Below are 18,291 nucleotides of genomic sequence, written 5' to 3'. Positions count from 1 at the left end.
CTTCTGCCAGGCCGACTACAAATTTAGGGGTTCCCATAACTCCACTTCAAGTTCAGTAATTGACTAGAACAACTCACCGAACATGGAAAAGCTCTGTGCAACTCAGGAACAGCGAAATGGAAGAGACTCACAGCACAAAGCATGGGGGAGGGGAAGTACAGAGCTTCCATGCCCTCTCCTCCCCCGTGCAATACAGGCACCCACCTTTCTGCACATCATGGGTTCACCAACCCAGCTCTCCGAACCTCACAGTTCCAGGGCTTTCATTTGCAATTTCATTGCATAGGCATGATTAAGTAGATCACTGACCACGTGACTGAACTCAATTTCCAGTCCCTCTCTCTTCCCTGGAGCTGGTGGTGGTGCAGGGCTGAAAGTTCCAACCCTCCAATCCTGCAGTTTCCTGACTGCTTCCTCTGGACCACCCCCAATTCTGAGGCTGTCCAGCCCCTCATCCCCAGAAGCCATTTCATTAGCATGAACTCAGATAAGATCCAAAAGAGCTCATTATGAATAACAAGACACTCCCACCGCTCAGGAAATTCCAAAGATTTTGGAAGCTATGTGCTAGGAATCAGGAACAAAATGATATAAAATTATACAACAGACTATCTGACACACAGTAAGTAATCAATAAATAACTGCTGAAACAATGAACAAAAGGATAGATAATGGTATCATTCACCAAGATGGGATATACAGACAGAGGAAGAGGTTGGTTAGAAGAAAGGTGGCAGGTGAGCAATGTTCTAGATGTGTTGAATTTTTAAGTGCCCAGTGGATCCAGTAGGTACAGTCATGCAGCCAGTATCGTTTGAGTCAATGATGGACTGCACATACAATCGTGGTCCCGTAAGATTGTAACAGCATATTTTTACTGTGCCTTTTCTATGTTTAGATATGTCTCGATACACAAATACTGCTGTAAATACTTGTGTTACAGCTGCCTAAAGTATTCAGTATAGTAACAGGCTGTAGGGGTTTGTAACCAAAGAGCAAAATAGGCTATACATATAACCTAGGTGTATAGTAGGCTATACCACCTAGGTTTGTATAAGTAGTTGACCCTTGAATAACATGAGTTTTAACTGTGTGGGTCCACTCATATTCAGATTTTCTTCTACCTTTGTCACCCCTGAGACAGTAAGACCAACCCTTCTTCCTCCTCCTCAGTCTACTCAACGTGAAGACAATGAGGATGAAGAATGTTATGATGACCCACTTCCACTTAATGAATAGTAAATATATTTTATCTTCCTTATAATTTTCTTAATACTATTTTCCTTTCTCTAGTTTATTGTAAGAATAGAATATATAATACATATAGCATACAAAGCATGCGTTCATGGACTATGTTATCAGTAAGGCTTCTGGTCAACAATAGGTCATTAGTAGTTACGTTTTGGGGGAGTCAAAAAGGTTATATGATTTTTTTTAAAACAGAATCTGGCTCTGTCGCCCAGGCTGGAGTGCACTGGCACAACCACAGGTCACTGTAACCTCAAATTCCTGGGCTCAAGCAATCCTCCTGCCTCAGCCTCCCTAGTAGCTGGGACTACAAGAGTATATACCACCATGCCCAGCTAATTTTTAAAATTTTTGGAGAGATGGGAGTCTCACTTTGTTGCTTGGATGGTCTCAAACTCCTGGTCTCGAGCAACCTTCTCACTTTGGCCTCCCAAAGTGCTGGGATTACAGGCAAGGGCCACGGAGCCCTGCCTATATGTGGATTTGCCTGTGTTGGGGACCAACACCCCTAATCCCTCCCTTGTTCAAAGGTCAACCATACACTTTATGATGTTTGCACAATGACAAAATCACCTATCAGAACATCATCATTACATGATGCAGGGTTAGAAAAAAAGACACTGCTCCAGGTATAGATAGATAACAGTGAAAATGACTGTCGTGGAAGACCAGTGAAATGTCAAAAGAGGGTATGAAAAGCCCTAGCGACAGCAACATTTTAAGGATAAGAAGTCCTCAAAGGGAACTGAGAAGTCCTAAATGTAACAAAGCAACAGGGCAAGGAAATAGCTGAAATGACCCATGCTGAGGTCACAGCTGCTTATGGAAAGAAATGAAACTAGCAGGAAACTGACAATAAGAGATAAAAGGAGAAGGTCAAGAAAGCTTCTGCAGAAAACCAAATACTGCATGTTCTCACTTGTAAGTAGGAACTAAACATTGGGTACACTCTGACCCAAAATTAAGAACAATAAACACTGGGGATTCCAAAACGGGGGCAGGGGTTGAAAAACTACCTATCTGGTGCTATGTTCACTACTTGGGCAACTGGTTCATTAGAAGCCCAAATCTCAGCATCATGTGATAAACCTACATAGCAAACGTGTGCATGTACCCTCTGAATCTAAAAATTAAAATAAAAAAATTTAAAAAGGCCGGACGTGGTAGCTCATGCCTGTAATCCCAGCACTTTGGGAAGCCGAGGCAGGTGGATCACCTGAGGTCAGGAGCTCGCGACCAGCCTGGCCAACATGGCGAAACCCCGTCTCTACTAAAAATGCTAAAAATGCAAAAAATTAGCCGGGCGTGGTGGCAGGCGCCTGTAATCCCAGCTACTTGGGAAGCTGAAGCAGGAGAATTGCTTGAACCTGGTAGGCAGAGGTTGCAGTGAGCCGAGATCGCGTCATTGCACTCCAGCCTGGGCAATAGAGCGAGACTCTGTCAAATAAATAAATAAACAAATAAATAAAACAAGTGACAGGCCACAGACCTGACCTACCTAATCTGGGGGCTGAGGTGGGGGGACTGTTTGAACCCAGGAGGTAGAGGTTGCAGTGAGCCAAGATCGCACCACTGCACACTCCAGCCTGGGTGACAGAGTGAGACTCCGTCTCAAAAAAAAAAAAAAAAAAAGCTTGTTTCAGTGGCTACACACTTCAACAGAATTCAAACTCACCCTCTATACAGATGCGCACAATACTGTACACTGTGAATGTCCGTAGTATTGGTTTTTGCATGAGGTCAACGTTTTACACCTATGTGAAAGGAAATGACACCACTGAAATTCTACAACATTTAAAAGTAACTTCAATTATTAATTATTAATTTGTATGACACTGATTATACACTGAGTAAAGGCCATCTGTTTTGCCTGCCTAGCATTTTTTTCTCCTCTTGACAGATCCTACTTCTCTTTACTCCTCTCTGTTAATTTCAGGAGTTTAGGTATTGGTCTCACCAACTGGGGGAAAAGGTAGACCTAAGGCCCAGGAGAGCCAATGAGAGTACACGTTTCCCTTGGTCATATGATGGGTTCAGACACGCGATCATGCCAGGCCAATCAGAATCCTTGGACTTGACAGGTATGTGAGTCAATACATTTCAATGCTGTGCTTCTTCCACTTGGAAATGAAAAAGCTCATACAAATACAATTATGAATAAAGAAAACTGTGGCAATAAAGCAACCTTCCTTTTTCTTCCTTCTCTCTCCTACAATCCTCTTTTTTCTCTCCCTATCACTTTTTCCACCTCCCCACCCAACTGCATTTAGATAGTGGACTACTTATGCTTATCACTGAGTTTTTTTTAAGTTAAGGATTCCTGATACATGACATCACCGCGACACAGAAAGCTAATCTAAGAACCAAGCCCAGCCCCAGGTAAACTATTCTGTGATTCAATTTCTTGGTATTTCGACAATACACTTAAGAGTCTTGTTTCAAGGCCCAGTGTAGTGGCTCACGCGCCTGTAATTCCAGCACTTTGGGAAGTCAAAGCAGGCAGATCACTTTGGGTCAGGCGTCCAAGACCAGCCTAGCCAACATGGCGAAACCCCATCTCTACTAAAAATACAAAAAAAAAAAAAAATTAGCCAGGTATGGTGGTGCCTGTAATCCTACCCACTCTGGGGGCTGAGGTGGGGGGATTGTTTGAACCCAGGAGGTAGAGGTTGCAGTGAGCCAAGACTGCACCACTGTACACTCCAGCCTGGGTGACAGAGTAAGACTCTGCCTCAAACAAACAAACAAAAATCTTGTTTCAGTGGCTACACACTTGAACAGAATTCAGACTCACCGTCTATACAGATGCACATAATACTGTACACTGTGAATGTCCCTGGTATTTGTTTTTGCATGAGGTCAACATTTTATATGGATGTGAAAGGAAATGACACCACTGAAATTCTACAACATTTAAAAGTAAATTCAAAATTTCTTCCTTCCTGTTTTCCCTCAGCTAGAGATCTACACCGGTTTAAAAGAGGTCCGAGCCAGAGTCTGCATTTGTAAAATGGCCTTTCCAATCAAATTGTGATTGCCTGAATTAGATTACATTTTGGTACTTCCATGGTTCTTGCTATCCCTAATTGTTGATGTTATTATATGGAGAAAATAATAATAAATTCACAACGTCCCTAGACAGAGGGAAAAAAAAAAAAAGACAAGGTAGTATCATAAAAAGAATATTGTGCTAAGAATGAGAAGAATGTTTAGTTCACAGTAATAGAAACTCCAGCTACCTAAATCAAAGGGAAGGAGATAACCTTAAGAACTCAAGAACGAGAATGCAGCTGGACCAAGAACAGACTGGAAGAGAGTGGCTTAACGCTGTCAGAGTCAGGTAGTGTTCTCTCTGCTTCTCTTTAGAGTTACTTTATTCTCGCCATCCATAAATCATCTTTCTTGGTCCCCAGACAGCAGAACATAACTGCTTATAACTCCCAATACTTTACTTAGGGTCCTTGAGCATATTAAGGCCAAATCCTTCTCTATTGAGCGTAGTTTCAAATTTCCAGGGAAGGAACGAACACTGATTGGGCCAGGTTGGTCAGGTGCCCAACCCAAGTTCAATGTATTATGTCTTTTGTGGGGAGAAGGACAAGGACGTAGGAAGAAATTGGATGTGTAGGTTGAAGGGCAGTTACGGGATCTGTGTTGGGTTAGATATACATTCCAAAGGTTCTCATCACACAGTCCCAGCTTTGGACCTTGTCTCATAATCAAAATACGGAACTAATAACTAATGTTGATTCTAGACTCTTGCTAAGAGTCTAGAGTATAACAGAACTTAAGATAATTAAAGTGAATTTAAAAAATCAAAGGCCAGGTGCAGCAGTTCATGCCTGTAAGCCCAGCATTTGGGGAGGCTGAGGCGAGAGGGCCACCTGAGTCCAGAAGTTCGCAACCAGCCTAGGCAACACAGCGAGATCGTCTCTCCAAAAAAAAAAAAAAAAAAATTAGCCAGGTGTGGTGGTGCGTGGCTGTGGCTGTAGTCAAAGCTACTTGGGAGGCTGAGGTGGGAGGATTGCTTGAACCTAGAAGGTTGCAGATACAGTGAACCATGGTCATGCCACTGCACTTAGCCTGGCTGACAGAGTGAGACAAAAGAGAGAAAGAAGAGACAAACAGAGAAAGAAAGAAAAATAGGAAGGAAAGAAGGAAGGAATTAAAGGGTAACAAGCATTCATCACTGTTTTAGAAGTTCCATGCCAATAAACAAATACAAGTTATGGTGGCTCATGCCTATAATCTCAGCACTTTGGGAGGCTGCGACAGGAGAATTGCTGGAGCCCAGCAGTTCAAGACCATCCTGGGCAATATAACAAGACATCATCTCAAAAAAAAGAAAGAAATTGGCCGGGCGCAGTGGCTCATGCCTGTAATCCCAGCACTGTGGGAGGCCAAGACGGGCGGATCACGAGGTCAGGAGATCAAGACCATCTTGGCTAACATGATGAAACCCCGTCTCTACTAAAAATACAAAAAATTAGCTGGGCGTGGTGGTGGATGCCTGTAGTCCCAGCTACTCGGGTGGCTGAGGCAGGAGAATGGTATGAACTTGGGAGGTGGAGCTTGCAGTGAGCCGAGATCGTGCCACTGCACTCCAGCCTGGGCGACAGAGGGAGACTCTGTCTCAAAAAAAAGGAAGAAATACAAGTTAAAAATAAATTATAAATTCTAGGAATGAAAATGGTCCTTTATAAACATGATGGTCTGTACGAAAAACCCAAGAGAATTTTTTAAAAAGCATAAAAGTCTTAGAGGGCTGAGATTCTGTCTTGGTTCAGGGCTACTCACCTAGAGCAATGCCAGGCATATACAGCGTGTGCTCAAACATTCACTGAACAACTAACTAAACTCAGAACTTCCCAATCATGGCTGGGTGTGGTGGCTCAGGCCTGTAATCCCAGCACTTTGGGAGGCCAAGGAGGGCAGATCATCTGAAGTGAGGAGTTCGAGATCAGCCTGGCCAACATGGCGAAATCCCGTCTCCACTGAAAATACAAAAATTAGCTGGGCATGGTGGCACATGCCTGCAGTCCCAGCTACTCGGGAGGCTGAGGCAGGAGAATCACTTGAACCCAGGAGGCGGAGGTTGCAGTGAGCCAAGACTGTGCCACTGCGCTCCAGCCTGGGCAACAAAACACGACTCTGTCCAAAAAAAAAAAAGAACTTCCCAGTCACAGTACTTTAAGTGGATTATAGTTGTGCCAAAGATACTGATGCCCTCAGTTTTGGGGAATGATGCCTACAATTAGTACTAATTATTGTTACTAACACAGTATTAATATTATCTGGAATCACAAAGATTGAGAAGCATTGAATGCAAGACCAAAACATTGCTGGAACTTAGAGTTCCAGCAAGACAGGTTGGTTACCAAATAAATTTGTGTAAGGCCAATAGGCATTTAATAATCATTCACACTCATTAGTAATACAGAAAATAATGCAAGTTAAAACAAATAAAATTGGCTAAGATGTTTTTGGAGATGGTTTTACCCAGTCCTGGTAAGAGAACAGGAAACAGGTACCTTTTACATGATAGGGGGAATGCTTCTGAGGGCAGTATGCTGCGAAGGCTTTACGAACATCTTTTGGTCCAAGAATTTTATCTATCTTTATTAAAAAGCAAAAAGACAAAGAATCTATAGGTCCAGCAATAAGCGACTGATTACATATATGATGATGTAGCAAAAAAGGCTGCAAATACAACACATAAGTGAAAAACACAGGCTACAAAACTGTATGTACCTGAGGCTACAAACTGGCAAGGCAACAAAGACTGAATCCAGCCCTCAGGTATGCTTTGAACCCCAGTGTGTTAACAATAAAAAGTGTGGACCACATAAAAATCAGAAGAGTTCATATTAAACCCACATTCTCCTAAATAACTAGAAGGTGTAGTAACACCAGGACACATCCTCCCAGAACCACAAAGGTCTGGGTTGACTGGCCCTGGACTGTCCTGCCACCTTCAGTGCTCGTGGTCCCTAACAGGCCTTCAAGTCTCCCGGGCTGAGTAGCTTCACACCAGACACCTGCTGGGTAATTTGAGCATGTTGACCTTCACAGGGTATTAACAGACATTATCACTGGATGGTAAGATCTTGGTAGGCTTTTAGTCTTCTTTCCTTATGTATGTTTCCAAAAGTTTTCTTCAATAAACATGTATTCCTTTTGTAGTAGGAAAAAACATGCTATTTTTTAAATTACCAAATCACAACTGTAATATTAATCACCTCATCTACCAAGATCAAAACAACTAAAGATAACAGATAATAACTGTGGTTTGAAACTAATTGAACTAAGAAGTAATGTAAGGTTACAATTACCGCAGGATTTCCCTCCCTTTGATACTAATTATCCAGATTGGACAGACAATAGCAGCATTTTACAAAACAGATCTTCCTCAAAGAGAACAGCTTCTATAGACAATGCAAAAGCCTGCTATTTTAACGATTCATTCCAATACATTTAAGATTTCTTTCACTAAAAAAAGGAAACAAAATCTCTCCTATAGAAACCTATATTCATAACCTCAATTAATTTGTTTATAAAGCTAAATAATTCTTGATCTTTATCTTACACTGCCATTTCATTTGATCAATAGTAATAATTTTATGGGGTTCTCTTTTCCTCAGAGAAACTCCAGAAAGTTTATACAAATTACCATCCATCTCAAACCATTCCTGAGACCTCACAAAGTAAACCATATTATCCTCATCACAAAGATAAGGTAGAAGGCTAGGTAGAAACGTCAACATCCATAGACAGCTGGAAGCGGAGTCAATGGTATGTTACTCTCTATCCCTCCTCCAATCCACTCCCACATGATACCCAGAAGCAGCTTTTTAAACAAAAGCATATCATGGGACTCCCCTGCTTAAAACTTACATTAACTTCCTACTTCCCAGACATTCTGAGTCAAGTCCCAACTGGGCCTCTCTCCTTCACTCGTCACCTGTCTCTCTTGCCCCCAGCACTTGCTCTGCACCAGCTCAGAGCCCTCGGGCCTCCAGGTTCGAAGGACCTCAAACACTCCTTGATTTAATAAACCAACAAATAACCCTTGCATGTCTGCCAGGCAGCAGGCGCTGCTCTAGGGCCTGGGGCTAGCCCCCTGGACAACAGCGATACACTCCCTGCCCTCATGGAGCTAACATCCTGGTAACCCCGCTACCAAGTTTCTTCCTCCTGTAATCATTTAAAGAATATTAAAACAACAATTGTAATAACTGTATCTGAAGGGGTCTAAAAATAAGCAGTGCTACCTATAATACAGATCTATTCTCATTTAATGACTTTAATATTAGCTCTTTATATTAAGTGCAGGAAAGAGGAGAAATAAACGCAAAGAGAACTACTATTCATTGAAATCTGCTATATACCAAGAATGGCACTCATTTTCTTGTCAATTTTTCAAGGTTTCTCTCATTACTAGCTATATAGCTTTTATTCATCAGTGGCCAAAATGCAATTCTCCAATTCTGCAAGATTGGGGCAGCTGAGTTTCAGATAACTTCAGAAATTGAAAGATAACTTGGTTTTAAAATCTACTATCTTAAGTTCACAGCAGAAATGAATTGATTTTTGTAAAACACTGGATCCACAATGAACACTCCTATTATAGATAACACACTGGAATGATATATGTGTTTACACAACATTTTGTCTGTGTTAGAACAATAAAACTGGTCAGGAAATTTGCATTGCAGAGAAGTAATTAACCCTGTACACACACACAGGCAAACAGACACACACACACAAAACGAATGGCTCCAATGGCATCTTGTTTCAGTGCTTTTATGGTAAGAGTCAGTGTCCTTCTTAACTAGGTTGGTTATAGTCTGACACTAAAAGCCAGCTGACCTCGTCCACGTCCATGAACTGTATCCATGTCTTGCAAATGCATGCCACCAGACACCAGAACGATTTGCAGACATAATGCAAGGAGGAACACATCAAATGCTCACCAGTGCAACAGAGGAGCAAGAGCATTGTCCTCCTGTATTAAAAAGAGGATGTTTAATTTTAACTACCAAGGGTAAAACTCTGACCACTTGCTGTGTTGCTATGACCTTGTTATTTTCTTCCTTTTTTTTTTTCTGAGACAGAGTCTCGCTCTGTCGCCAAGGCGGGAGTGTAATGGTGCGACATTAGCTCACTGAAATCTCCACCTCCTGTGTTCAAGCAGGGAATTGAAGCAATTTTCCTGCTTCAGCCTCCCAAGTAGCTGGGATTACACTTGCGCGCCACCACGCCAGCCTAATTTTTGTATTTTTTAGTAGAGATGGGGTTTCACCATGTTGGCCAGGCTGGTCTCAAACTCCTGACCTCATGATCCGCACACCTCGGCCTCCCAAAGTGCTGGGATTACAGGTGTGAGCCACCACGCCCGGCCAGACATTGTTATTTTCACATTCGAATTCACTTGAATTCAAAACTCTGCCACAGCCCTCAGCTCAACTCCTGGCTCCACCACTCAATGAAGAGCCAAACACACTACCACATGACTCCAGCAGACCCCATAACACACAAAAACAACGACAGGTTTTGGTGACCAACTGAAAACTGAGCTAGGCGGCACAAACTCAGTCCAGAGAGCTGAAGCCAAAACAATTTCACCAATGTTCTCTCTGGGCAGTAAGCTAATAAAGCAAGCTACCTATCATTAATTCTACTAGAAAAACACTGAAAGAGCAGTGATGCATTCAAACAGATTAACTTGCTTAAAAGTCACTTTCTTAGAGAGCTACAAACTTTAGGAACAGAACTGGAGTGATATTCTACCATCACATGTATTAATAAAAATGTTTTGGTTTACTTTTCAGTGATCTCCCAGTGGATGATATCTCTCTACACTGAGGCCTTCGCATTCAGCAAGTAAACTTCCTTAGGCCACTTTGTATCTCCAAACTCGCCAACATGGAACCATCTGGACACACACCCAGCTGTCTCCCTCATCACACTTCTGTACAGTCTTGCGCTTCTAAGACAAGTCCACATCACCAAGTGAACTGCCTTTTCAAATTTCACTAGTCTTCTCTAGCACTCTAATCCTGTTTTTCATGCAGGGGTACTTTAGGAAAACCACTACAGAGTAAAGGATAACAAGACTACTTTAAGGATGAATGCTGGACAGTTGATGAGGCTAATTTTTCTCTCTCTCCTCTTTCTTTCTCTTTCCTTCCCTTTCTTTCTCTTTCTCTCCTCTTTCTTTTCTCTCTCTCTTGCCCTCTCCTCTCTCTTTCTTTCTTGACAAGATCTCACTAAGTTGCCCAGTCTGGAGTGCTGTGGCATCTGCAGCCTCCAACTCCTGGGTACAAGCAGTCCTCCCACCTCAGCCTCCCTAGTAGCTAGGACTACAGGTGGGCAACACCTTACCGGGCTACTTTAAAAAAAATTTTTTGTAGGGTCTTGCTATGTTGCCCTGGCCGGTCTGGAACTCCTGGGCTCAAGTAATGCTCCCACCTTGGCCTCTCAAGTATTGGGATTACAGGAGTGACCCACAGCACCGGTCCCAAAGCTAATTTCTGAGCTAACTTATGTGACCAACTCTTCAGTGAAAGGGATTCAAATTTGTGCCCCACCCAGTTTATACATTAGTACATGTCAGAGAACCTCTTAGTTACTCCACAACAGAAATCGAGAATGTAAAAAGTACCCAAATGCCTATAAAACATGTCTAGGAAACAGGCTAACAGTTTTGCACTCTACAGTAAAAATCCGCTCAGCCGCTTGCTGGCTCTCTAATTGCTGGTACCCTAGTTTCCAAGGCATCTGTAAGATGAGAGTTTTTGTGAAGTGAGTTAATGTATATAAGATGCTGCAAAAGAACTTAATCGACATTAGCTATCACCATTACCCATGCACGAGATTTCTGAGTTTCCATATCACACTACTAAACACATTCTTCTTCCTAAAAGCAAAAATTCACTAGGTTTGTCACTGGTTAAGTCATTCCAAAAAAGGGGGGGAAGGTACAAGGGGCTGGGAGACTGGAAGTCTGATATACCATGGTAAGAGTATAAAATGCTACAATCTTTCTAAATGACAAACTGGAAATACGGATTTAAAAAATCCTAAAATTTACCATAGGCTTTGATCCTGCAAATTCCATTTGTAGAAATTTATCCTAATGAAAATAATCTCACAAGTACATTCAGAGACATATGTAGAGGGACAGTCACTGCAGGGTTATAAGTAACCGTGGAGGAAAAATAAACAAACTAATGTCTAATAAAAATAAATTGGCTAAACCACCAGAGATCCATGGCTGGGCGTGGTGGCTCATGCCTGTGATCCCCGCACTTTGGGAGGCTGAGGCAGGTGGATCACCTGAGGTTAGGAGTATGAGACCAGCCTGGCCAACATGACGAAACCCCATCTCCACTAAAAATACAAACATTAGCCAGGCATGGTGGCAGGCATGTGTAATCCCAGTTAATCAGGAGGCTGAGGCAAGAGATTCATTTGAACCTGGGAAGCGGAGGTTGCAGTGAGCCAAGATTGAGCCACTATACTCCAGCCTGGGTGACAGACTGAGACTCCGTCTGAAAAAATAAAAATTAAAAAAAAAACTACCATAGATCCATAAAACGGAATATTATTTGGTTACTAAAATTGTTATAATGCTATATAGGAAAAGACACTCATGACAAGATGTTAAGCAAAAAAAAAGCAGGTTACAACCATATGTATAGCAAGATCCCATTTTCGTTACCAGAAATTGTATATGAATAGCCACATGCACACACACAAAAGGATTTGAAGAAATATGTATGCAGGTAGTAGACTTATGGGTATTTCATAGTTTTCTACTTTATACTTTTCTGTATTTCAATTTTTCTACCATAAAACAATTATCTTTTTAAATACAAAGAATATTAGTTGCTCATCATAAACTATATTTTAACCTAAAAGTGATCAGATTTAGTATTTATTTTCAAAACTTATAGTTATTAATACATATTTGATAGCTTGCTAAATACTTTTAATGTTTAATCTAGTCATTCAATTAAAAAATTATACATAGTACCAAGGAGTTAGCAATAAACTTTTTTTTTTTTTTTTTTGAGACAAGGCCTTGCTCTGTCACCCAGGCTGGAGTGCAGTGGCGCAATCATAGCTTACCGCAGCCTTGATCTCCTGGGTTCAAGTGATTCTCCCACCTCAGCCTCTGAAGTAGCTGGGACTACAGACGCACACCACCAAAGAAACTTCTTTTTTAAGCAACAGATTTCTACTTACTATCATGAAGTCCAGTAGTACAACAATTAAATGGGTTAGCTTTTGAGTTTTAGGTATTTTTATACACCCCAATTCTTTATCATCACTGTAACTACCATTTATTAAGTGGATGTGTCTCAAAAACTTATGTCAGCACTTAGAAGTATATGAACTTTATTATTACTATTCCTATTTTCAGCTGAGAAATGAGGCATTGAGAGGTTAGATCAAACTCACTGACTATGTGTGGTCAAACACAATATTCTCCAGAGTTTGCACTCTTAACTACATAATATCTATGGTGCCCTGTGGTGAACTCTTGAAAAGAAGGTGTAAAGGTCAAATTTTATTAGTATGAAAAGTGAAATTGGAAAATATAACAATTTTCTCTATTTGTTAGAAACCAATTTTTATAGCAGTATGTTGGACTTATGGTTTATAAAATGATATTTTGATAAGACAATATACCAAATATAAGTTTGATATATGATTTACCACTACACTGTGACTTAAATTTACATTTTGACTCTCTAAGCAAATGCTTTGCTCTGAATCTTCTTTCTGGCTAATCACCTTAAGCACACTATGCCTGGGAAAGGCTCTCTCCTTTCTAAACTAACCAAACTTACTGAAGTCACTGGGGTATATAGTGCTTGTGGCTCCTAACTTATAAAATCAGTGACTACTAAAAAAAAATTTTTTGTAATATGCTGGGCTTTAATATGCCACTAACTGATAGATTAAGTTGACAAGTAACTTTTAAAAGATTGGCCTCACTGCAATGTAGTTCACATATTCACTCAACAAATGTTTAATTGAGTTCCTCCAGGCACTGTTTTAGGCCCTGGAGGTACAGGGGTGAACCAAAGCCTCTGCCTTCTGAAAGGTGTACGACAGGTACAATTACACAATCATGGTCAATTGTTTTTTATTAGCAGCCTAAGGGATAAAACTTAATCTGCTACTTGAAAAACTTTCTATCCACTTCAGGAGCTGATCTCAGGAGATGCTCAGTGAGAAGGAAGCCAGTGGTTTCCAACTTCCCTATGCAGGAGAAATTCCTGGAGAATGCATTAAAAATACCAATTCCAGGGCCCCACCTCCAGCTGTCTGATTCTGAGGTGAGGTGACAGAAACCTGTATTTATTTACTTACTTACTTACTTTTTGTACACAGGCTCGCTCTCTCTGTCGCCCAGGCTAGAGTGCAGTAGGGCAATCATGGCTCACTGCAGCCTCGATCTCCTGGGCTCAAGCGAACCAGATCCTCCCACCTCAGCCTCTAGAAAAGCTGGGAATATAGGCACGAGTCACTAAGCCCAGAATATTAAAAAAAAATTTTTTTTTAGAGACAAAGTTTCCCTATGTTGCCCAAGCTGGTCTCAAATTCCTGGGCCCAAGCTATTCCTACTTCAGCCTCCCAAAGTGTTGGGATTACAGGTTTGATCCACCACGCCCAAAACCTATATTTTTAACAAGTGCCTCCATTAATGCTGATGTAAGTGATCTGAGGTCCACACTTTAAGAAACCCAACCAGTAAGTGGAGCCATTCAGGAGGAAGTGATCATTCAGAAGGGAACAGCTCTATGGCAGAAGAATTTGAGGTGCATAATATAATCTCAACTCTCGTGTCATCAATTCTCTACAACTCACAAATTTTAGCAAATTAAACAGATGATTTAGAGTAGAGGAATTTGGACGAAGCATGGTGGCTCATCCCTCTAATCCTAGCTCTTTGGGAGGCTGCCTAGGTGGGAGAATCGTTAAGACAGGTGTTTTAGACCAGCCTGAGCAACACACAGAGACCCTGTCTCTAGAAAAAATTTAAAAATTAACTGGGCATGGTGGCATGCACCTGTGGTCCCAGATACTCCGGAAGCTGGGAGGGGAAGATCACTGGAGCCCAGGAGGTAGAGGCTGCAGTATGCCAAGATTGCGCCACTGCACTCCAGCCTGAGTGACATAGCCAGACCCTGCCTCAAAAAAAAAAAAAAAAAAAAAAGTAAAGGAATTTACCAGCAGCTCCTCCTTAATCTCTTACAGGAAGGAGCCTTGATAGTTTGTCCCAATCTAGGCACTTGCGGAAAAGATAAACTTGAGCAGAGGTTCTACTACCAATATTGAAGATAAGCTTTAGGAAAAGAAAATTGCTACTCGACTGCCAAAAAAAAAAAAAAGCTAAGAGAGACAAACATTTCACAGAACTAACTTGCTACCACTCATTTTATGCCCTATTTCACAATGCTTAGTATCTGAGCAATCCGCAGGGTTCCAAAGTACATTAAAAATTTGTTCATTTCCTCTCTTACTCAGGCAGAATAATAATAGAGTTTTGTGACGGTACCATGCGCCCCAACAATTTCAACAGAAGCATTCCTAGATAAAGAAATACCATTTTTTTAAAAAAAGATCATACTATCAGAAATGATCTCCACTGGACTACTTAAAGGTGTCTGAAATAATTTTAACACCATCATCAAATTAGTGTCCCTCACTCCTTAATTTATATGACTTAAAAGTCCCTGGATTCTTTACAAACCCATCTGCACTAAGGATTTTTCTTTCATATGTATGTATTTTTCAATGTTTTTACTTACAAGGAAACTCCCATCAAAATAACGTTTCAAGCACACCAGTAAAAGAAATTTTAAACAGAAACATATTTTGTTCTCAGAGATAAACTAAGAAATAATAACTATGAAGGATGTTTAAGCTTCTGCACTCTCAACCTTAAAGTCGTCTAAAAATAAAGGTATCCCAACAAATACATTCCTCCTATTCATATTTTGGGGGTTTAGAGTGGCACCATGCAAACCAGCTGGCCTGCTGGGTCCTGGCCCCAGTTCCTGCCCTCACATCCTGTCCACTACATAATCCATGAGATCTCTGTGCCTTTCTCTTCATCCGTTCCACGGGATTAGCAAAACTGCCTCCCCGCTGACAGAACTGAGAATTTCTAGAGGCATTTGTTTGTATGGGATTTGCTGTCATTATCTACCCTTTTCATTGGCCTTGTTTTTATTATCTGTACGTTTTGATCAAGGGGAGCAGCAAGAGAAGAATGCCAACAGACAAGCACAAAGAAACGCATCTGGCCGGAGCTTGCATATATTTAAATTTCCAGGTTGCTGCTGCCCTCAGAATAGCACTGATGATGGCAAAGTTCTAGAGGAAACTTTCATATTGAAGAGGCTATAAAAATCTCTATAGCCTCCAACTCCACAGAGAAGCCGCTAATCTATTTCTTCCAAAGCAAAGCCTTCTTGAGTCTGAATCACAACAAAAGATTGCCCATAGGAAATGTAATCTCCGAAGTTGTTTTCTAATCCCAAGGCAAGCAGAAGCGCAGGAAGGTGCGGCCGATTTCTCGCCGGTTTCCTTTTTTTGGGAATTCTGATTGCATTCCCTCGTGCAAGCAAGGGACTGCAATTGTGCCTTGGGTCCACACCACAAAACCTTGTCGGTGCGTAAGAAGGGAAGAGACGCGGCGGACCCGGAGACGCGCTCACAGGGCGCGGAAGCCGCTCTCCTTTAAATGCCTTCAGAGGCGGCCCTGCGGCGCGCCCTGGGGCCGAACGGCATTGCCTGCCCTTCACTGACCCAGGATTCTGCAGGCTCGCGAGCGAGGGGCCGAGGAAGGAGCCGGGGCTCCAGGCAGAGGCGGCGCCGCTCCCGCCAGCGCGGGTCCCCGGGAGGCCGGCGGGAAGCGAGGCCCGGCCACCCCTCGCCGGCGGCCGAGGGCAGGGAGGTCAGCTCGGGAAGGAGCGGCCGCCCGGGGTCCCCGCGAGAGGAGGGAGCCCGCTAGGCGGCGGGACCGCGGCGCCCATTCATCCCCACGCCCGTCCGGCGGCCGCCACCCCACGGCCCACCGCGGCCCCCGGCCTCCCAGTGCGGGTCCGCCCGCCACCCCGCCGCCGCCCCCGAGGACTGGAAGGACGAGGCAGAGGAGCAGCCGCTGCCGTCTCTCGGGCGCGCGGCGAGGGGCTATGGGCGGACGGGGAGACAAGCGCCGGGCACGGGACGGATGCCCCGGGCAGCCATCGCGCCGACCCCCGCGCCGACCCCCGCCCCCGCCGCAGCCGCCCGCGGTCCAGGCCGCCGCCGTGCAGCCCTCTCCTCACCTCATCTCCGGGCGGGTCCGCGCTGCCGCCCGAGGGACAAATCAGTGCCGCTCACGCGCCGCGGGGAGGGACGCAGGAGCCGCAACCCCGCACACCATCCCCGCCCGCCTCTCTGTCCGTCCCGGAGCCCGCTCGGGATTCTTCCTCGCGAGCCGCCGTACTACGGAGCAACCAAGCTGTGCTCCCTCCCCTGGCGCCTCCACTCCTCTCTACCTCCTTCGCTCCCTCCCTCGCTCCCTCGCTCCCGCCTATCTCCTCATCTCCCTCCGCTGCCTCCCCCGCCCCCCATCCACCATCCACCATCCATCTCCGCCCATAAGTGGGTGGGGAAACCGCCTGCCAATCGGAAGAAGGGGCCCGCACCTTCTCACCGCCCCCTACCGCTGGCCCCGCCCACTGTGCGAACCCCAGGAGGGTGAGCCAAAGAAATGTAAGACAACAGAGTGACAAGCCGAATGAGCCAATCAGCAGGAGCTGTGTGGGGGCAGGATTAGCACTCTCTCCCTCCTCCCCACGTAGGCGTAACCGGAGATTTATGCTCTGAGGTTGTCTATCGTGGTTTATGGAGATTTTGTTGCACGATTTCGGTGCATCTGCTCGTTGCCGTGAGAGACACTAGATAGGATGCACTTAATTGACTTAGTTATTGGAGGTTTTAAAGGAGAGAATAATGTGGAAAGGAAAAAGGAGGCGAAGCACAACCCAAAGGGGTTGGCCGGGCCTATGGTTGGAATGAGGAAGGGTGTGGTCTTCGGCTAGAATTTGCATAAAACGGACCCCATCCAGGCGATTTCAACTTCGCCCATTTATTGGTAGTCCTTGGGGCGGTGCCTCGCCTCCTTCTCCGCCCCCAAGCGGAACATGACGGGAGTTGTAGTTCCGAGACCGGTTGCCATGGCGTTCTCGACAGCCTCGCGAGTCCGACCCAGCCCTTCAGGAGTGACGAGCGGCCTGACCAATGGGAGCAGGGGGCGGGCTCTCTGCCGAAGGACTGGAAGGTGGCGGTGGTGAAGGTGCAGGCCGTTGGGGCGGCTCAGAGGCAGGTGAGCCCCGGGAAACGCGTCCTGTGTCTTGGGAAACGGGACTTTAAGCGAAAGGTGGAGAGATGCCCCACGGAACCGTGCAGCCCTGGGGAGGATGGTGGTTTGCGTTGAACCCTAACCTGGGTCTTGTTCGGGCCCGGGCCTAGCTTAGCTGAGGCCGCTGAGGGGTGGGTAAGACTAGATTTGAGGGACAGTTTCCTGGACCTTGACGGGTTTTGATTGTAGGTCTTATCTCAGTTTGCATCTCCCTCTAATTTTATGGAGGCAGAGTTCGGGGAGTGCCCTTCCACTTAATCTCCCAGGTTGGGTTTTTCTCCTCTGCTTGTTGTTCCTAGAATTTGCGTGTCTTTTTCTTTCTGTTACTTCTTCTCAGCCACTTCTTTCTGCCTCATCACTTTGCTGTTTTCAGAAAGCAGTTAGTAGTTATTCACTGTAAGTGGCTGTTGAGCCAGATCGGCCCTCTTCATTATGTTAAGCAGCGGAATCATCTGGAGCGAGATGTAAGCATCGCCTTGGGATAGGTCTGGGTCGGGGCCAAACATTTGCGTTTCTAAGAAGCTCCCAGGTGCTGCTGTCCATGTTATGAGTAGAAAGGTTTTACCTGAACTGTGTCCAGTACAAATATAATGCGAGTCCCTTATGTCATTTTA

The 18,291-nt window shown here is 44.1% G+C and overlaps 2 protein-coding genes across 10 annotated transcripts in view; one reads left to right on the top strand and one right to left on the bottom strand.

Moving 5' to 3' along the window:
* ITSN1 (intersectin 1) overlaps nt 1-16,943 on the bottom strand; it is a 248,908-nt gene extending 231,965 nt beyond the window's left edge. For 2 of the 6 annotated variants that reach the window (XR_008517295.2, XM_054542469.2), the window contains exon 1: nt 16,599-16,884. The gene's annotated coding sequence lies outside the window, so the exon portion shown is untranslated. Of the gene's footprint in view, nt 1-2,923; nt 2,998-16,598 lie in introns of those variants that run through there. The other 4 variants (XM_024239273.3, XM_024239274.3, XM_024239271.3 and 1 more) reach the window with 3 other exon arrangements.
* Nucleotides 16,944-17,223: 280 nt separating this feature from the next.
* CRYZL1 (crystallin zeta like 1) overlaps nt 17,224-18,291 on the top strand; it is a 51,675-nt gene continuing 50,607 nt past the window's right edge. For 2 of the 4 annotated variants that reach the window (XM_024239263.3, XM_024239265.3), the window contains exon 1: nt 17,224-17,641. The gene's annotated coding sequence lies outside the window, so the exon portion shown is untranslated. The remainder of the gene's footprint in view (nt 17,642-18,291) is intronic. The other 2 variants (XM_054542784.2, XM_054542783.2) reach the window with 1 other exon arrangement.

This window comes from Pongo abelii, chromosome 22 (genome assembly GCF_028885655.2).
Source record: "Pongo abelii isolate AG06213 chromosome 22, NHGRI_mPonAbe1-v2.0_pri, whole genome shotgun sequence".
Classification (NCBI taxonomy): Eukaryota; Metazoa; Chordata; class Mammalia; order Primates; family Hominidae; genus Pongo; species Pongo abelii.
This window is presented reverse-complemented; position numbering and strand designations above follow the sequence as displayed.